The following is an 18,160-nucleotide window of genomic DNA, read 5'->3' as shown; positions in this document are numbered from 1 at the left end:
AGAGATCTATAGTAAGACACATAATATCAAAACTGTCAAAATCCAAAGACAAAGAGGATTTTGAAAGCAGCAAGAAAGAAGTATTTGTCACATACAAGCGATCCCCAATAAGATCAACAGTGGATTTCTCATCAGAAACCATGCAGGCTAGAAGACAGTGAGATGACGTATTTAAAGTTCTTAAAGGGAAACGGACTTTGGCCCAGCGGTTAGGGCGTCCGTCTACCATATGGGAGGTCCGCGGTTCAAACCCCGGGCCTCCTTGATCCGTGTGGAGCTGGCCATGCGCAGTGCTGATGCGCGCAAGGAGTGCCGAGCCACGCAAGGGTGTCCCCCGTGTGGGGGAGCCCCATGCGCAAGGAGTGCGCCCGTGAGGAAAGCCGCCCAGCGTGAAAAGAAAGAGCAGCCTGCCCAGGAATGGTGCCGCCCACACTTCCCGTGCCGCTGACGACAACGGAAGCGGACAAAGAAACAAAAGCAGACAAAGAAACAAGACGCAGCAAATAGACACCAAGAACAGACAACCAGGGGAGGGGGGGAAATTAAATAAATAAATAAATCTTAAAAAAAAAAAAAAATAAATAAAGTTCTTAAAGAAAAAAAACCCGTCAACCAAAAATTCTATATCTGACAAAATTATCTTTTAAAAAATGAAGGAGAAATTAAGACATTTACAGATAAAGAAAAGCTGAAAGAGTTCTTTACCAGAATACCTACCCTGTAAGACTTGATAACAGGAGTCCTTCAGGCTGAAATAAAAAGACACTAGACCATAACTCAAAGCCATGAGAAGAAATAAAGAGAACTTGTAAAGGTAAATAAGTTGGTAAGTATAAAATCCTATATAATGAATTTTTGGTTTGTGACTGCTTCCCCCTATGACTTAACAGGCAAATATGTAAAATAACATTTCAAATGTTACTGGGCATACAATATACATAGATGTAATCTGAGACAATAACATTTTAGGGGGAGGGACCCAGATATGGAGGAGTAGAGAGTTTGTGTACTACTGAATCTAGTTTGGTACTAGTCTATCTAAGTTGTTGTTAGTTTAAAATATTAATGGTAATTACAGAGGAAACCAATATGAAAATAACTAAAAAAAAAAGAGAAAAGGAAAGTGGGAGGGAATCAAGTGGTACACTAAAGAAAAGCAACTAAACATGAAAAAAGATAATACTGGAGCAATTGAGGAACAAAAAACATAAAAATCTTAAAGAAAACAATGTGCTAAGTGGCAGAAGTAAACATTTCTTTTCAGTTATTACCTTAAACTTCCCTATTAAAAGGCAAATATCAGTAGATTCAATAAAACCATCCATGTGCTGTCTACAAGAGACTCACTTTAGATACAAAGATATAAAGAACTTGAAATAAAGGGGCGGAAAGAGACATTCCATGCAATCAGTAATTGAAAGAGCCAGAGTGGTATATTATTGACATATAAAATAGTTTTTAAGTGACAAAAGATTACAAGAGACCAAGAAGCATATTATATATTGATAAAAGATTCAATCCAGCTGTAGACATAATAATTACAAACATCTATATACCCCAAAATACATGAGTCAAAAATTAATAGAACTGAAGGGAGAAATAGTTCTGCAATAATAGCTGGAGACTTCAATATACCACTTTCAATAATCAAAATAGCATTTAAACAGGAGATCCTAGAGAAATAGAGGACTTGGACAACACTATTAACCAATTAGACTTAATGGACACATATAGAATACTTTACCCAATGAAAACAGAATTCATATTCTTCCCAAGGGCACAAGGAATATTTTCCAGGACAGACCATATGTTAGACCACAAATCCAATCTTAAAAAATTTTAAAATACTGAAATCATAAAAAATATCCTTTTTGGACCACAATGGAATGAAGTTAGAAATCAATAACACATGGAAAACTAGAAAATTTACAAATATGTGGAAATTAAACCACATACTATTAAACAACCAATGAGTCAAAGGAGAACACAAGAGAAATTAGAAAATATCTCAAGATGAGTCACAACGAAAACACCACACACTAAAATTTATGGGATGCAGTGAAGGCCATGCTCAGAGGGAAATTTATAGCTCTAAAATGCTTACAGTTAAAAAAAAAGATCAGACTTAAAGAAACAAGAAACCCAAAGTTAGTAGGAAGAAGGAAATAGTAAAAATTACAGCAAAGATAAATGAAATAAAGGATAGGAAAACAATAGAAAGAATCAATAAAACCAAAAGTTGGTTTTTAAAAAAAAATCAATAAAATTGACAACCTTTAGCTAGACTGATAAAGAAAAAGAGTAAGAGGACACAAATAGTTAAATCAGGAATGAAAGTGGGGGCATTACTACTGACCTCACAGAAATAAAAAGTATTATAAGAGGGAATATGGGCCATTATATATTTTGTCATAACCTACAAAATTGTGCAGGACAGAATACAAACTATAATATAAACTGTAGTCCATGGTTAGTAGCAATGCTTCAATATGTGTTCATCAATTATAACAAATGTACCACACTAATAAAGGATGTCAATGTGGGAAAGTATGGGAGGGGGAAGGAGGGAATTCCTTTTATTTTTTTATGTAACATTTAGGTAATCTAAAGCTTCTTTAAAAATGAAAAGAATTAATTTAAAAAGTATTATAAAAGGGTACTATGAACAATTATATGCCAACAAATTAGAAAACCTAGATCAAATGGACAAATTCCTAGAAACATACAAATTACCTTATCTGATGTAAGAAGAAATAGAACATCTCAATAGATGTTTGACGAATAAAGAGATTGGATTAATAATTTAAAACCTCCCAACAACAAAAAAGTTTGGGACCAGATGGTTTCATTGCTGAATTCTAACAAACATTTAAAGAAGATTTAACACCAATCCTACCCAAACTTTTCCAAAAAATAGAAGAGAAGGGATTACTTCCTAACTCATTGTGATGGTTAAGTCCTTGTGTTGGGTTGGTTAGGTTATAGTCTCCAATTATTTGGTCAAGCAAGCATTGGGTCTTGTGTGGATTTAGATAGTTAGTCAGCTGATTTTACCTATGGCTGATTACATCTACATGCAACAAAGGAGACTGCCTTCGGCAATGAGTAGTCTCATCCAGTCATCTGAAGGCTTTAAAAGAAGCAGTGATTATTTCAGCAGTTAGAAACATGAATTCCTATTTCTCCTTCAGTCAGCCAGTTTCTCCTGGGAAAAATCAGTGAAACCTTCATCAGTTCCCAACTTGTGGCCTTCCCTACAGAATTCAGACTTGCCAAACCCCATGGCTACATGAGCCAATTCCTATAATAAATTTCATAATATGTATATATGTATCCTGTTGGTTCTGTTTCTCGGGAGAATCCTGGCTAATACAGATTTTGGTACCAAGAGTGGGATGCTGCTATTACAAGTACCTAAAAATGTGGGAACAACTTTGGAATTGGGTATGGGTAGAGGCTGAAAGAATTGTTAGGTGCTGGACAGAAAAATCTTAGATTACTTTGAAGAGACTGTTGGTAGAAATGTGGATGTTAAAAGTACTTCTGATGAGGCCTTAGAAGAAAATGATGAATGTGTTATTGGAAACTGGAGGAAAAGCATTCCTTGTTATAAAGTGGCAGAGAACTTGGCAAAACTTGTTTGAATGTTGGAATGAAACTGGAACTTGTAGGCGATGAACTTGGATATTTAGCTGGAGAGATTTCCAGGCTAAGTGTGGAATGTACAGCCTGGCCTCTCCTTGCAGCTTATAGTAAAATGAAAGAGGAAAGAGATAAACTGAGAATTAAACTCAAGCACAAAGGAATAGCAACTGATGATTTTGAAAATTCTCAGCCTATCCAGATAGTATGCTCTGAGACTAGGGCTAAAAGCAGCTCTATGAGGAACCTCCTGAGCATTTGGGAAGTGACTTCCCAGAAATCTGCATTGCATGTGAGGATTCAACTAAACAACCCTGTGGCAGTTTGATATTATTTATGAATTCCAAAATGATTATGTTTGTAAACTTGTCTGTTCCTCTGGGTGTGATAACCCTTTGATTGTATTAGATTCAGCTGAGACATATGATTAGATTATGTTAAGATTAGGGCTTTGATTCAACCACTTCATTAGAGTGTGACTCTATGCTGAGTCCCAGCTCCCTTGGTGGGGGATAAAACAGACTCTCACAGGGAAGTAAACACACAGATAAGAACACAGAGGAAGAGAGACATCTCATTAGACAGGGCAGAGGCCCTGGGAAGAAAAATGAACCGAACAGTCTACAGCTGACCTAGTGAAGAGAATGGAACAGCTGAGCCTGGAAAGAAAGAGCCCCTGGAAGAGAGATGAGCCTTATGCCAGTCTACAGCTGAGATCAGAAGAAGCTGGAACCACAGAGCCTTAAGAGGAAGAAGGAAGGCTGAACCCTCACCTACATCACCTGCCATCTTGCTTCAACACATGGTAAATGACTTTGGGTAAGGAAGAACCTCTTATGGTACCTTTAGTTGTACTCTTTAGGGCCTTGTGATTGTAAGCTTCTACCCCAAATAAATACCTTTTATAAAAGCCAACAGATTTCTGGTACTTTGTATCAGCACCCCTTTGGATGACTAATATAAACCCTTTGCTAAAGAGGTTGTGGCTGACCATGGATCCAGTTAGCCATTTCAGTGGCAATCAGGATTGGAAACGCAATTAGCTGTGCAGGATCTGTGGAAAGTTCTATTGTCTGATGGTTTAGACCCTCTTGAACAGCACACAAAGCTGACAAGGGTTTTCAAAAATTGTATGAGCATAACCATTGCCAGCCTGGACTGAAAAAGACAGAAAAGGGACAAACTGAAGGAAGAATGACTTGAAGGGCAGAACCATGGATGCAAAGGTCTGGACCAAAAATATCTCTTCAGACCAAGAGGAGGGCCCACATACATGTGTAGAAAGGGCAGGTCCACATATGCTTTTGGAGAGACAGGTCATCTGCCCCAGTATTTGGAAGGGGTGGACCTTGTGTGCATTGTTCAAGGAGAAGGCTGCTACTGAATGCTCAGAGAGGGTGGAGCCTGTGTCCCAGCATTCCCAGAGAGCCTGGCCACCATTCCAATGCTCAGAGAGGGTGGAGCCTTCTATCTGTGCTTGGGGATAGCATCATCACTGCACAAGTGCATGGAAGGGGTGGAGCTGCCCCTCCATCAGGCCCAGAAAACAAAGAATCGTGCCACAGATGTTTTTCAGACCTTGAGATCTAATGGGTTTAGTACTTGTTTGGGACCTGAGACCTCTGTTTTCCTACCAATTTCTCTGTTCTGGAATGGCATCATTTATCCCTCCATTGTGTATTGGAAGCAGGGACTTCTTTTCTAGGTTTCACAAGTCCATCAGACTGAGGAATTCTGTCCTAGGACGATCACACCTAGAAGTGATTTTGATGAGATTTTGTACTTAAAATGAGTCCTAAAATGACTTAAGGCTTTTGGGATCTTGTGATGGAATGAGTGTATTTTGCATGTGGGAAGAACATGTCATCTGGGGGACCAGAGGGCAGACTGTTAGGCTTGAATTTATAAACTCCAGAAAAACATGTTCTTAATCTTAATTCAATTCTGTGGATGGGAACCCATTGTAAATAGGACACTTTGATCAGGTTACTTCAGTTAAGTTGTGGCCCAACTGAATTAGGATGGATCTTAATACTATTACTGGAGGTCTTATAGAGAAGCTACAAAGATAGATGCTACAAAGATAGGAGACACAAAGAAGCTGTAACTAAACAGAACCTAGAAGAGAAAGGAGAAGACACTGCAATACTGCAATGTGCACTGCCATGTGACAGAAAAGCCAAGGATCAAGGGTCACCAGCAGCCAGCCCCAGAATACCACAGTCTTTGGGGAGAAAGCATCATCTTGCTGATGTCTTGATTTTGGACTTCTCTATCCTCAAAACTGTGAGTTAATAACTTCCTGTTTTTTAGGCTAACCCACTGTAGGATATTTATTTGTTTTAGTACTTGGGAAATTAAAACATTACCCTCATACCAAAGCAAGATAAAGATAGCACAAGAAAAAAAAATATATAGATAGATGAATATCCCTTATGACTATAGATGCAAAAATCTCAAAATACTGGCAAACCAAATATAACAGTATATTAAGGGAAGTGGATGTGGCTCAAGTGGTAGAATTTCTGCCTACCATATGGGAGGAACCAGGTTCAATCCCTGGGGCCTTCTGGTGAAAAAAAGAAGAAAAAGCATGTCTGCATGGCAAGCCAGTGTTTGTGCGAGTGCCCACGCAAGTGCCCACGTGATGAGCCAGTGCCCCACACAAGTGAGTCACACAGCAAGATGATGACACATCAAAAAAAGAGAAACAAGGAGAGAGTCAAGGTGAAGTGCAGCAGAAACCAGGAACTGAGGTGGCTCAATTGACAGGGAACCTCTCTCCCCATCAGAGGTCTCCAGGATCGAATCCTGGTGAATCCTAGAGGAGGAAAAATGAGATGTAAAGACAACAAAGACAGCAAAAATAGGAGGGCAGGAGGAGGGCAAGAGGGAGGGAATAAATAAATCTTTTTTAAAAACCCAGTATATTAAAAGGTATCTACATAATCACCAAGTGAGATTTCTTTGAGGAATGTAAGGATGTTTCATTATAAGAAAATCAATTAGTGTTTTATATATCTATTATATATATATAATAGAGGGGGGGAAATCCACTTGATCATCTCAATTTACGTAGAAAAGGCATTTGACAAATTCCAACATCGCTTCATGATAAAAACACACAGAAAACTAGGAATAGAAGGGAACTTTCTCACATGATAAAGAGCATTTATGAAAAAACCCATAGCCAATTCCATACTCCATGGTGAAAGACTGAAAGCTTTTTCCATAAGATCAGGCACAAGACAAGGATCCTTCTGTCACCACTATTATGCAATATTATACTGGAAGTTCTAGCCAGAGCAATCCGGTACAGAAAGAAATAAAAGGCATCCAAATTGGAAAGGAAGAGTAAACTTATCCCTATTTGCAGATAACATGATCCTATATATAGAAAAGCCTAAAGAATCCACAAGAAACCTACTAGAACTAATAAATGAATTCAGTGAAGTTGCAGGATACTAGATAAACACACAAAAATCGGTTTTTTATATATATATATGTGTATATATATGTATATATGTATATATTTACACACACACACACATATATATATACCAGTAATGAACAATCTGAAAAGGAAATCAAGATGCTATTTATAATAGCATTTAAAAGAATAAAATACCTGGGAATAAATTTAACCAAGGAGATGAAAGCCATGTACACTGAAAGCTATAAAAGACAAGTCTCTCCTGTTACTTTTACTGGAACTGTAGTTGGTGCTGGGGTTTAGCGTATACCCAGGGGACCTGAATCTCTGGACTGACCATGTGATAGCCAGGCCCTGAGCCTCAAGAGACCTGCAACTCCTACACTCTGGTTTATTGGACTTACCCCGCTCAGCTAACATGGAGGTGAAGAAGGTCAACCACCACACCAGGGAGCCAAGAGTGCCTACAACTGAAAGCAGGAGAATTGCATCCAGCATCCATGTGGAATCTAAACCCCCTCTTGACATAGATGTGGAGTGGACACAACCATTCTAAGGTCCACAGGATGGATGAATAGAGTATGGATTAGAGTGGACTTACTGATATTCTATTCATGAACTATTGTGATTAGTAATCGAAGAAAATGTGGCATTGGTGATGCGGAGGCATTTTCGGGACTTGGAGTTGTCCTGGGTGGTGCTGCAGGGACAGTTACTGGACATTGTATGTCCTCCCATGGCCCACTGGGTGGACTGTGGGAGAGTGTGGGCTATAATGTGGACCATTGGCCATGAGGTGCAGCGGTGCTCAGAGATGTATTCACCAAATGCAATGAATGTCTCATGATGGAGGAGGTTGTTGTTATGGCGGGAGGAGTGGGGTGAGGGGGGTGGGGGGTATATGGGGACCTCATATTTTTTTAATGTAACATTTGAGAGGCCCTGAGCATGGTGTGCTTTGAGAGCTCAGAGAAGAGAGAACATTTATGTGGACATATCTGACTGGTGAATTCTGTAAAGGATGTACAATGCCTTTGAGTAGTAGATGCTTAATAAACGCCTATTCTATGTGTAAAAAAAAAAAAAAGACTGTTGAAATAAATTAAAGATCTAAATAAAACCAAAGACACCCCATGTCCATGGATTGTAAAACTTATTGTTAAAATGTCAGTACAGCCTAAAATGAACTACAAATTCATGTAATCCCTACCACAATTACAGCAGCCATTTAAAAAAAATTTTTTTTCAGAAATAGAAAAGCTGATCCTCAAATTAATAGAGAATTGCAAGGGTCCTTGAATAGCCAAACCCATTTTGAAAAAGACCGAAGTTGGAGGACTCACACTTCCTGATTTCAAAACTTAACTACAAAGCTGCAATAATTAAATCAGTGCAGTACTGGCATAAGGAGAGACATGTAGTCCAATGGAATAGAACTGAGAATTCAGAAATAAACCCACACATCTATGGCAACGTGATTTTCAAAAAGGATGTGGAGACAATTCAATGGAGAGAGAACAGTCTCTTCAAAAAGTGGTACTGGGACAATTAGAAATCCACATGCAAAAGACTGAATGTAGACCCATACCTCTCACAATATATACAAAAATTAATTAAAACTGGATCAAAATCCTAAATATAGGACATAATAATATAAAACTCTTATAAGAAAACATAGGGAAACATCTTTAGGGTCTCGTACTATGCAAAGTATTTTTTACATTATATACAAAAAGCAAATGTAACAGAAGAAAAAATATATATAAGGACTTCATAAAAACTTTTGTGCATCAAAGGCCATTACCAAAAAAAGTTCTCCTTCAAAAAAAAGGACATTACCACCAAGAATGTGAAAAAGACAATCTACAGAATGGGAGAAAATATTTGGAAGCCATATATTTGATAAGGGTTTAATGTCTAGAATACATACAGAACACCTTTTACTCAACAACAAAAAGACAATTCAATTAAAAAATGGACCAAGGATTTGAATAGGCATTTCTCCAAGAAGATATTCAAATGGACAATAAGTATACTAAAAGATACTCAACATCATTAGCCATCAGGGAAATGCAAAGTAAAACTACAATGAGATACCATTCACACCCACAGGGAAGCTGTTTTAAAATGGAAAGTCAGCTGTGAGCTGTTGGCATCACCTGGGAAGAGGAGCTGCTCTTTATATCAAACCAGGAGCCTTCATTTTTTTTTTTGTCACTGGGGCATGGAAAGAACCTATTTTATCTATTCATGCCTGACAGAGCATTCTTGACAACTGTGAACTCCAGTTTTATTGAGAATTGTTTTCTTACATTATTGAAGCTAATAATGAGACACAACTCATGTTTGTCTATGTCAGACTCCATGTACTAATTTCCTTTAAGCCATTAGTTGGACTTTAATATGGGTCTTAATTCTCTGACTAGAACTTAAAGTCTCTGTATTAATACAGTGTAATCTCAATTGCTTCCTCCCTGATTTCCCCTTTTTTGTTCTACTTTAATCAGAAAATAAAGTTAGTTAAGAATTGGAAAAAAAAAGGAAAATAATTGTGAGAATGCAGAGAAATATGAATCCTCCTACATTGCTGGTGGGAATGTAAAATAGTACAGCAATTGCACAGTTTGGCAGTTCCCCAGAAAATTAAACATAAAATTACCATATTACCTGGCTATTCCACTCCTAGGTATATACCCCCAAAGAACTGAAAGTAGGGACTCAGACAGGTGTACAACTAGTGTTTATTGCATCATTATTCACAATCACCAAAAGGTGGAAGAAACCCAATTGTTCATAAAAAGATTAGTGGAAAAACAAAATGTGGTACATGGAAACAATAGAATATTATTCAACCATAAAAAGAAATGAGAAAAACCACCAAGATTGTGGCAGAGTAAGGAGCTCCTGGAATCAGCTCCTGCTACAGAGCACTTAGTAAACACCCAGAGCTATCTGGAGATAGCTGAAGCACCTGTTAGGGGGCTCCAGGAGACCAGAAGAGCATCCTGCAACATCCTTGAAAGAATGGAAGGAGACTGCTCATCTGGAGAGAAGGTTCGAAGTAGAGCGCTCCATGCCATGCAGGCCTGTGCCCATCCTCCACTTGTGGCACAAGCCACCTCAGGAGCTGTTCTGTGGCTGGAATTGAAAGTTCCACTTCCCAAAAACGGGGGAGGAAGAGACAGTTGGGCACCAACTTCATCTATTGATGAGTAAATTCAGTGGGCTAAAGTATAATACTGAGAACAGCTCAAGTTTGAGCCTGTCCAAGTCAGAAAGAGGCCGGTAGCCACCATCTTAACTCTGCACCTGGAATGAGGGGAAGTGGGGCAGACTGAAAATCACTGTGCTGGCAGGGACCAGCTTCTTTCCATCCAGATCAGATTGCGGCTCTAGCTTAGGCCCCAGCCACAACTCCATCAGGAAAGAAGCTGGGGGGACCTGCAGCAGCCTCTCCAGGAAATTACCAGCCAAGCCATGGAGTCCAGTGATTATCCTAGTTTGGCAGTGTAAGCCACCCAAGGAGCTGTTCTGTGGCTGGAATGGGAAGCTCTATTTCCCAAAAACGGGGGAGGAGAGAACAATTGGTCACCAATTTCAGTCTGATTAGTAGACTCAGCTGGCTATTATATAACGCTAAGAACACCTAGGGTGTGAATCTGTCCAAGTCAGAAAGAGGCCAGTGGCTGCCATTTTGACTCTGCCCTTAGCCTGAGGGGAAGCCAGCCTGACTGAACATCACAGTGATGGTAGGAACCAGTTTCTTTCACCCAGATCAGCCTGCAGCACTAGCCTAGGCTTCAGACCCACCTCTGACAGAGAGGAGGCTGGTGGGCCCTGCACCAGCCTATCTAGGTAACCGCAGGTATCTTTGGCTGGCACAGACTGAACAAATCAGAAGTCTAACAGGGCAACTGTGGTCATCTTGGACCTGCACTGCATAGATTCCTGCCCACATGCGCAGCTCTTTCCTGCCCCAGGCAGAGGAGAAAGGGACGTGAAACTTCACGAGTCTCTCTGGGCAGCTACAGTCTAGGCCTGCATGACTGGGATTATTCCACACAGCTGTGACTCTGTCCCTACCCCTGGCAAAGGAGAAAATTGGGAGAATATTCATCAGTCCCTGGCACAATGAGGGCAGTTTGAGCCTCCACAGTTTATGCACCAACTACATCCTTGGTAAACTCATCTATTCCTCTGGGTGTGATACCCTTTGATTGTACTAAATTCAGCTGAGGTGTATTTGATTAGATTACCTGTTAAGATCAGAGCTTTTGATTTGACTACATTAGTGGGAGTGACTCAGGGGAGAGATGGACCATTTTGCCTGATAGCTTACAGCTGACTTGAGAAGAAAGTCAAGCCTGATATAGGAAACCCTGTGAGACAAGCCCTATGCCAGCGTGCAGCTGAAATCAAGAAGAAGTGGAGCAGCTTAGCCTGATAGAGGAAGCCCAGAGGGGAAGGCTGAAACCTCACAAAGATCACCCGCCAATTTGCTTCAACATGTGGCAGCTGACTTTGTTGAGAAAGTACTTCTTATGGAAGTTTGAGTTGGATTTTGCATGACCTTGGGGCTGTAAGGTTTTACCCAAAATAATTACTTTTTATAAAAGCCAACAGATTTCTGGCACTTTGCATTGGCAGTCCTTTGGCAGACTAATATACCACCCCCTTATTAACACCTTGCATTGATGCACTACATTTGTTACAACTGTTGAAAGCACATTTTAGTAATTGTACTACTAACTATAATCCATGGTTTACCTTAAGGTTCACAGTTTGTGTTGTGCTTTTCCATGGATTTTTTTAAAAATTTTTTTTCTAGTAACATATATACAACCTAAAATTTCCCCTTTGAACCAAATTCTAATATACAATTCAATGTTGTTAATTACATTCACAATGTTGTGCTGCCATCACCACTGTCCATTTACAAAACTTTTCCATAGTCCCAAATAGAAACTCTGTACATTTTAAAACTTAACTCCCTATTCCCTACCCCCACCCTGTCCCCTGATAACCCATCTTCTAGATTCTACTGTATGAGTTTGCTTATTATACTGACTTCATATCAGCAAGATCATAAAATTTTTGTCCTTTTGTGTCTGGCTTATTTTACTCAATATGATGTCTTCAGGGTTGATCCATGTTGTCACATTTATCATAACTTCATTCCTTTTTATGGCTGAACAATATTCTATTGTGTGATGTACTACATTTTGTTTACTGATTCATCAGTTAATGGGCACCTGGGTTGCTTCCATCTTTTGGCAGCTGGGAATAATGATGCTATGAACACTGGGATGCAAATAACTGTTCAAGACAGTGCTTTCAATTTTTTTGGGTATATACACAGAAGTGGGATTGGCAGATTACATGGTAAATCTATGCTTAAATTTCTGAATAACTGCCAAACTGTCTTCAACAATGGCTGCAACATTTTACATTCCCACCAACAATGAATGAGTGTTCCTATTTCTCCACATTCTTTCCAACACTTGTAATTTTCTGTTTGTTTTTTATTGTAGTGATTCTAGTAGGCATAAAATGGTATCTCATTGCAGTTTTGATTTGCAGTTCCCTAGTGGCTAATGATATTGAACATCTTTTCAGGTGATTTTTGACCATTTGTATATCTTCTTCAGAAAAATGCCAATTCAAGTATTTTGCCCATTTTTAAATTGTTTTTTTTGTTGTTGTTGTTGTTGTTGAAGGATTTTTTTATATATTCTGGATATTAAGCCCTTCTTAGATATGTGGTTTCCCAATATTTTCTCCCATTGTCTAGGCTGTCATTTTAATTTCATAATGAAGTTCTTTGAGCCACAGAAGTTTTTCATTTTGATGAGGTCCCATTTATGTATTTTTCCTTTTGTTGCTTGTACTTTGGGTGTAAAGTCTAAGAAGCCATTGCCTAACACAAGGCCCTGAAGATGCACCCTCGTGTTTTCTTCCAGGAGTTTTATAGTTCTGACTCTTATATTTAAGTCTTCCATCCATTTTTTTAAAATTTTTCTTTATTTTTAATTTTTGTTTTCTTCCATCCATTTTTAACTGGCTTTTAATTATGGTGTGAAGTAGGGGTCCACCTTCATTCTTTTACTGATGGAGATTCAGTTTTCCCAGCACCATATGTTGAAGTGACTGTTCTTTCCCAACTGAGTAGTCTTTGCTCCCTTGTCAAAATTCACTTGGCCATAAATTTGAGGGTTGATTTCTGAGCTCTTAATTCAATTATTTAGTCTTTATTTCTGTCCTTGTGCCAGTATCATGTGGTGGTTTTTTTGTTGTTGTTGTTGTTTTTTATTGCTGTGACTTTGTAATAAGTTCTAAGATGGGGAAGTGTGCATCCTCCAACTTCATTCTTCTTTTTCAAGATGACTTTGGCTATTTGGTGCCCCTTACCCTTCCACATATTATATATATATGTAATTTTATTTCTAAAGAAGCTTTAGATTACATATAAATTTGATGATTGGCTTTTCCATTTCTGCCAAGAAGGTTGTTGGAATTTTGATGCCAATTGTGTTGAATCTGTAAATTTCTTTGGGCAGAATTGACATCTTAAAAATATTTAATCTGCCAATCCATGAACAGAGAATGTCCTTCCATTTATTTATGTCTCCTTTGATTTCCTTTAGCAATGTTTTCTAATTTCTGTGTACAAGTCCTTTACATACTTGGTTAGATTTATTCCTATATATTTGATTCTTTTAGTTGCTATTGTAAATAGAAGTCTTTTCTTGATTTTTTTTCTTCAGATTTTTCATTGCTAGTGAATAAAAGCACTGCTGTTTTTAAAAAAATTATTGAAGTATATCACTCATACATGAACATAAACAATAAGTGTATAATAATAGTTGTGAACTTAAAAGGAAACATGTAACATCATACAGGATTCTCATAACTCACCTTACCACCAATAACTTGCATTGTAGTTAAACATTTTAAACTAATGATTAAAGAGCATTGTCAAAATATTACTACTAAACAAAGTATTTTTCCCCCAACCATCCCTATTATTATCTTCGTATCATTTATATATGAACATACATAAACAATTAAGTGTACAGTAAAGGATGTGACGTTACAAAGCAAACATGCATAACATCATACAGGAGTCTCATACATCAACCCTCCACCAACACCTTGCATTGTCATGATATGTTTGTTACAAATTATGAAAGAATATTGTCAAAATCTTACTACTAATCATAGTCCTTATCTTATATTTGGTGTGATTTTTCCTCCAACCCACCCTATTATTTTTTAAATGTATTTTTTATGGCAGAAGTTGTAAACTTATAAAACAACCATGCACATGTGCAGAATTCCCAAACAACACTCCTCCATCAACACACTACACTGTGGTGGAATATTTGCTACAGATAATATAATATCATCTGATTGTTACCATGTCCATAGTGTACATTTGGCTCACATTTTCCATACTGCCTTAGTATCAACACAGTACATCTTTTACATAGATGCAAAAATATTATATTATTACTAATAACCACAGTCCATAGGTCACTCCAGTTGTATTTTTCCCATGCTTCTCCACATTCCAAACACCCTGCAGTAATGATGTACATTTGCTCTAGCTCACAAAGGACACTCTTGCATCTGTACCATCAACCACAATTCTCACCCACGTCTTGGTTTACTGTGCTATCCAGTTCCTAGATTATTCCCTAGCATTCTGTCAATTGGCATTTACATACCTAGACTACCATTTTCAGCCACATCCCCATTTATATAAACTAGCTGTTACTAACTGTATGTAACCATTCACTCTATACATTTCCACATTTTTACAGTAAAGCTAATTAAAATTTCTACATACATTAAACATCAGTAGGCCATCTCAGTCCTCCTCTTATCTCCTTTAAGAATCCACCACCTACCACCACATCTTGAAGATATTTTCCTACAATTTCTTCTAGAAGTTTTATGGTTCTTGCTTTTATTTTTAGGTTTTTGATCCATTTTGAGTTAATTTTTTCAATAAGGTGTGAGATAGGGATCCTCTTTTCTTCTTTTGGCTATGGATATCCAATTCTTTCAGCACCATTTGTTGAATGGACTGTTTTGCCCAAGCTGTGTGGGTTTGACAGGCTAGTCAAAAATCACTTGACCATACCTGTGAGGCTCTGTTTCTAAACCATAAATTTTGTTCCATTGGTCTATTGTGTCTGGCTTTAGGCCAGTACCATGCTGTTTTTACCATTATAGGTAGGTACTATGATTTAAAGTTTGGAGATGAGGGTTCACTTTTCCTTTTTATGATGTTTCTGGCTATTCAGGACCCCTTACCCTTCCAAATAAATTTAATGACCGTGTTTTCAATTTTTTTTTTTAATGCTGGCAGAATTTTTGTCAGGATTGCATTGACTCTGTATATCAATTTGAGTAGAATTGACATCTTAATGATATTTAGTCTTCCAATCCATGAGCATGGGATGTTCTTCCAGTTATTTAGGCCTTTTTTGATTTGTTTTAACATTGAGTTGCAGTTTTCTGAATACAAGTGCTTTACATCATTGATTACATTTATTCCTATTTGAGTTTTATCTGTCATATTTTATTTTCACCACTCTTTTGACATTTTTAGTTACTTTTATGGATATAATCTTCATTTCTAGACTCTCTTCCAGGCCCCTCTCTCCTGTCTTTTCTTTTCAGGTTCTTGCACACACTTTAGAATTTCCTGAAAATCTGGTATCTTGCTTGGAAATTCTCTCAGTTTCTGCTTATCTGTGAATATTCTAATCTCGCCCTCATTTTTGAAAGACAGTCTTGCTGGAGATAAGATTCTTGGCTGGAAGTTTTTCTCTTGTAGTATTTTAAACATATCAGACTACTGTCTTCTTGCCTCCATTCTGGTGAGAAATCAGCACTGAATCTTATTGTGTATCCCTTATGTGTTATGCATTGCTTTTCTCTTGCTGTTCTCAGAATTCTCTCTTTATCTTTGGCATTTGACATTTTGATGAGTATGTGTCTCGGAGTTGGTCTACTCGGATTTATTTGGATGGGAGTACTTTGTGCTTCTTGGACATGGATACCTATGTCCTTCAATAGAGTTGGGAAATTTTCTACCATTATTTCTTCAAATATCCCTTCTGCCCCTTTTCCCTCCTCTTCTCTGTCAGGGACATGACATGTATGTTTGCAGGCCTTCTGCTGTCATTTAGTTCCCTGGACCTTTTTTATCCTGTTTTTTTTTTTTCATTTTTTCATTTTCAATTTTTTCCCATTCTTTTCTTCATCTCTTTTATATGTTCACTTTCAGAGGCCATTCCTTCAAGCCCACCAATCCTTTCTTCTGCCTCTTCAAATATGCTATTATATGATTCCAATGTTCTTTTCATTTCATTTATTGCACCTTTCATTCCCATAAGATCTGCTATTTTTCTATGTATGCTTTCAAACTCTTCTTTGTGCTTATCCTATGTCTTCCTAATATCCTTAATATCTTTAGCCATCTCATTGAGTTCATTAAAGAGATTTGTTTGAACGTCTGTGATTAGTTGTCTCAACTCCTTAATGTCATCTCAAGGCTTATCTTCTTCCTTTAACTGGGCCATAGCTTCCTGTTTCTTGGTGTGGATTGTAATTTTTTTGTTGGTGTCTTGGCATCTGGATTACTAGAGTATTTATTCTGGGTGTAGTCTTTCTCTTTAGTTTAGGGCTTCCTGCCCTTTCTCCCTGCTGGTTGTGCAGTAGGAGCCAAGGTTGTAATTGGTGCTATAAGCTGTGGAGGCTCAAGCTGCCCTCATTGCACCAGGGACCAATGAAGCTTCTCCAATTTTTCTCCTTTGTCAGGAGTAGGGACAGAGACACAGGTGTGTGGAATTATCCAAGTTGTGCAGGCCTAGACTGCAGTTGACCAGAAAGACTCATGAAGCTTCATGCTCCTATCTCCCCTGCCAGGGTAGGGATGGAGCTGTAGCATGGGCAGCAATCTATGCAGTGTGGGTCCAAGATGACTGCAGTTGCCCTGGTAGACTTCCAATTTTCAGTCTGTGCCAGCCAAAGATACCTGCAATTACCTGGATAGGCTGGTGCAGGGCCCAGCAGCCTCCTCCCTGGCAGAGGTGGGGCTGAAGCCTAGGCTAGGGCTGCAGGCCAATCTTGGTGAAAAAAACTGGTTCCTACCACCACTGTGATTTTCGGTCAGCCAGGCTTCCCCTCAGGCTGGGGGCAGAGTCAAAATGGTGGCCCCCGGCCTCTTTCTGACTTGGGCACATTCACACCCCAGTTATTCCCAGGGTTGTATCTTAGCCAGCCGAGTCTACCAATCAGTAGCTGAAATCGGCAGCCAACCGTCTCTTCCTCCCGTTTTTGGGAAATGGAGCTTCCAATTCCAGCCACAGAATAGCTCTTGGGGCGACTTGTGCAGCCAGAACAGGATAATCACTGGCCTCCATTGCTTGGCTGGTAATTTCCTGAAGAGGCTGGTGCAGGTCCACCCAGCTTCTTTCCTGCTGGAATTGGGGCTGGGGCCTAAGCTAGAGCCGCAATCTGATCTGGATGGAAAGAAGCTGGTCCCTGCCAGCACAGTGATTCAGTCTGCCCCGCTTCCCCTCATTCCAGGTGCAGAGTTAAGATGGTGGCTACCGGCCTCTTTCTGACTTGGACAGGCTCAAACTTGAGCTGTTCTCAGGATTATACTTTAGCTCGCTGAATTTACTCATTAATAGATGAAGATGGTGCCCAACTGTCTCTTCCTCCCCCATTTTTGGTAAGTGGGGCTTTCAATTCCAGTTGAAAAAAACCCCATGAGGTGGCTTGTGCCCCCAGTGGAGAATGGGCACTGGCCTCTGTGGCATGGAGTGCTCTACTTCATAAGTCTTCTCTGCAGATGGGCAGTCTCCTCCTTCCATTTCTTCAAGTATGTTGCAGGATGCTCTTCTGGCCTCCTGGAGCCCACAAACAGGTGCTTCAGCTATCTTCAGATAGCTCTGGGTGTTTACTAACTGCCCTGTAGCAGGAGCTGACTCTAGGAGCTCCTTACTCCACTTCCATCTTGCTGGTTGTCAGCACTGCTGATTTTTGTGTGTTGATCTTAAATCCCAC

Source organism: Dasypus novemcinctus, chromosome 21 (assembly GCF_030445035.2).
Source record: "Dasypus novemcinctus isolate mDasNov1 chromosome 21, mDasNov1.1.hap2, whole genome shotgun sequence".
Lineage (NCBI taxonomy): Eukaryota > Metazoa > Chordata > Mammalia > Cingulata > Dasypodidae > Dasypus > Dasypus novemcinctus.
Note: the sequence above shows the minus strand (reverse complement) of the source record.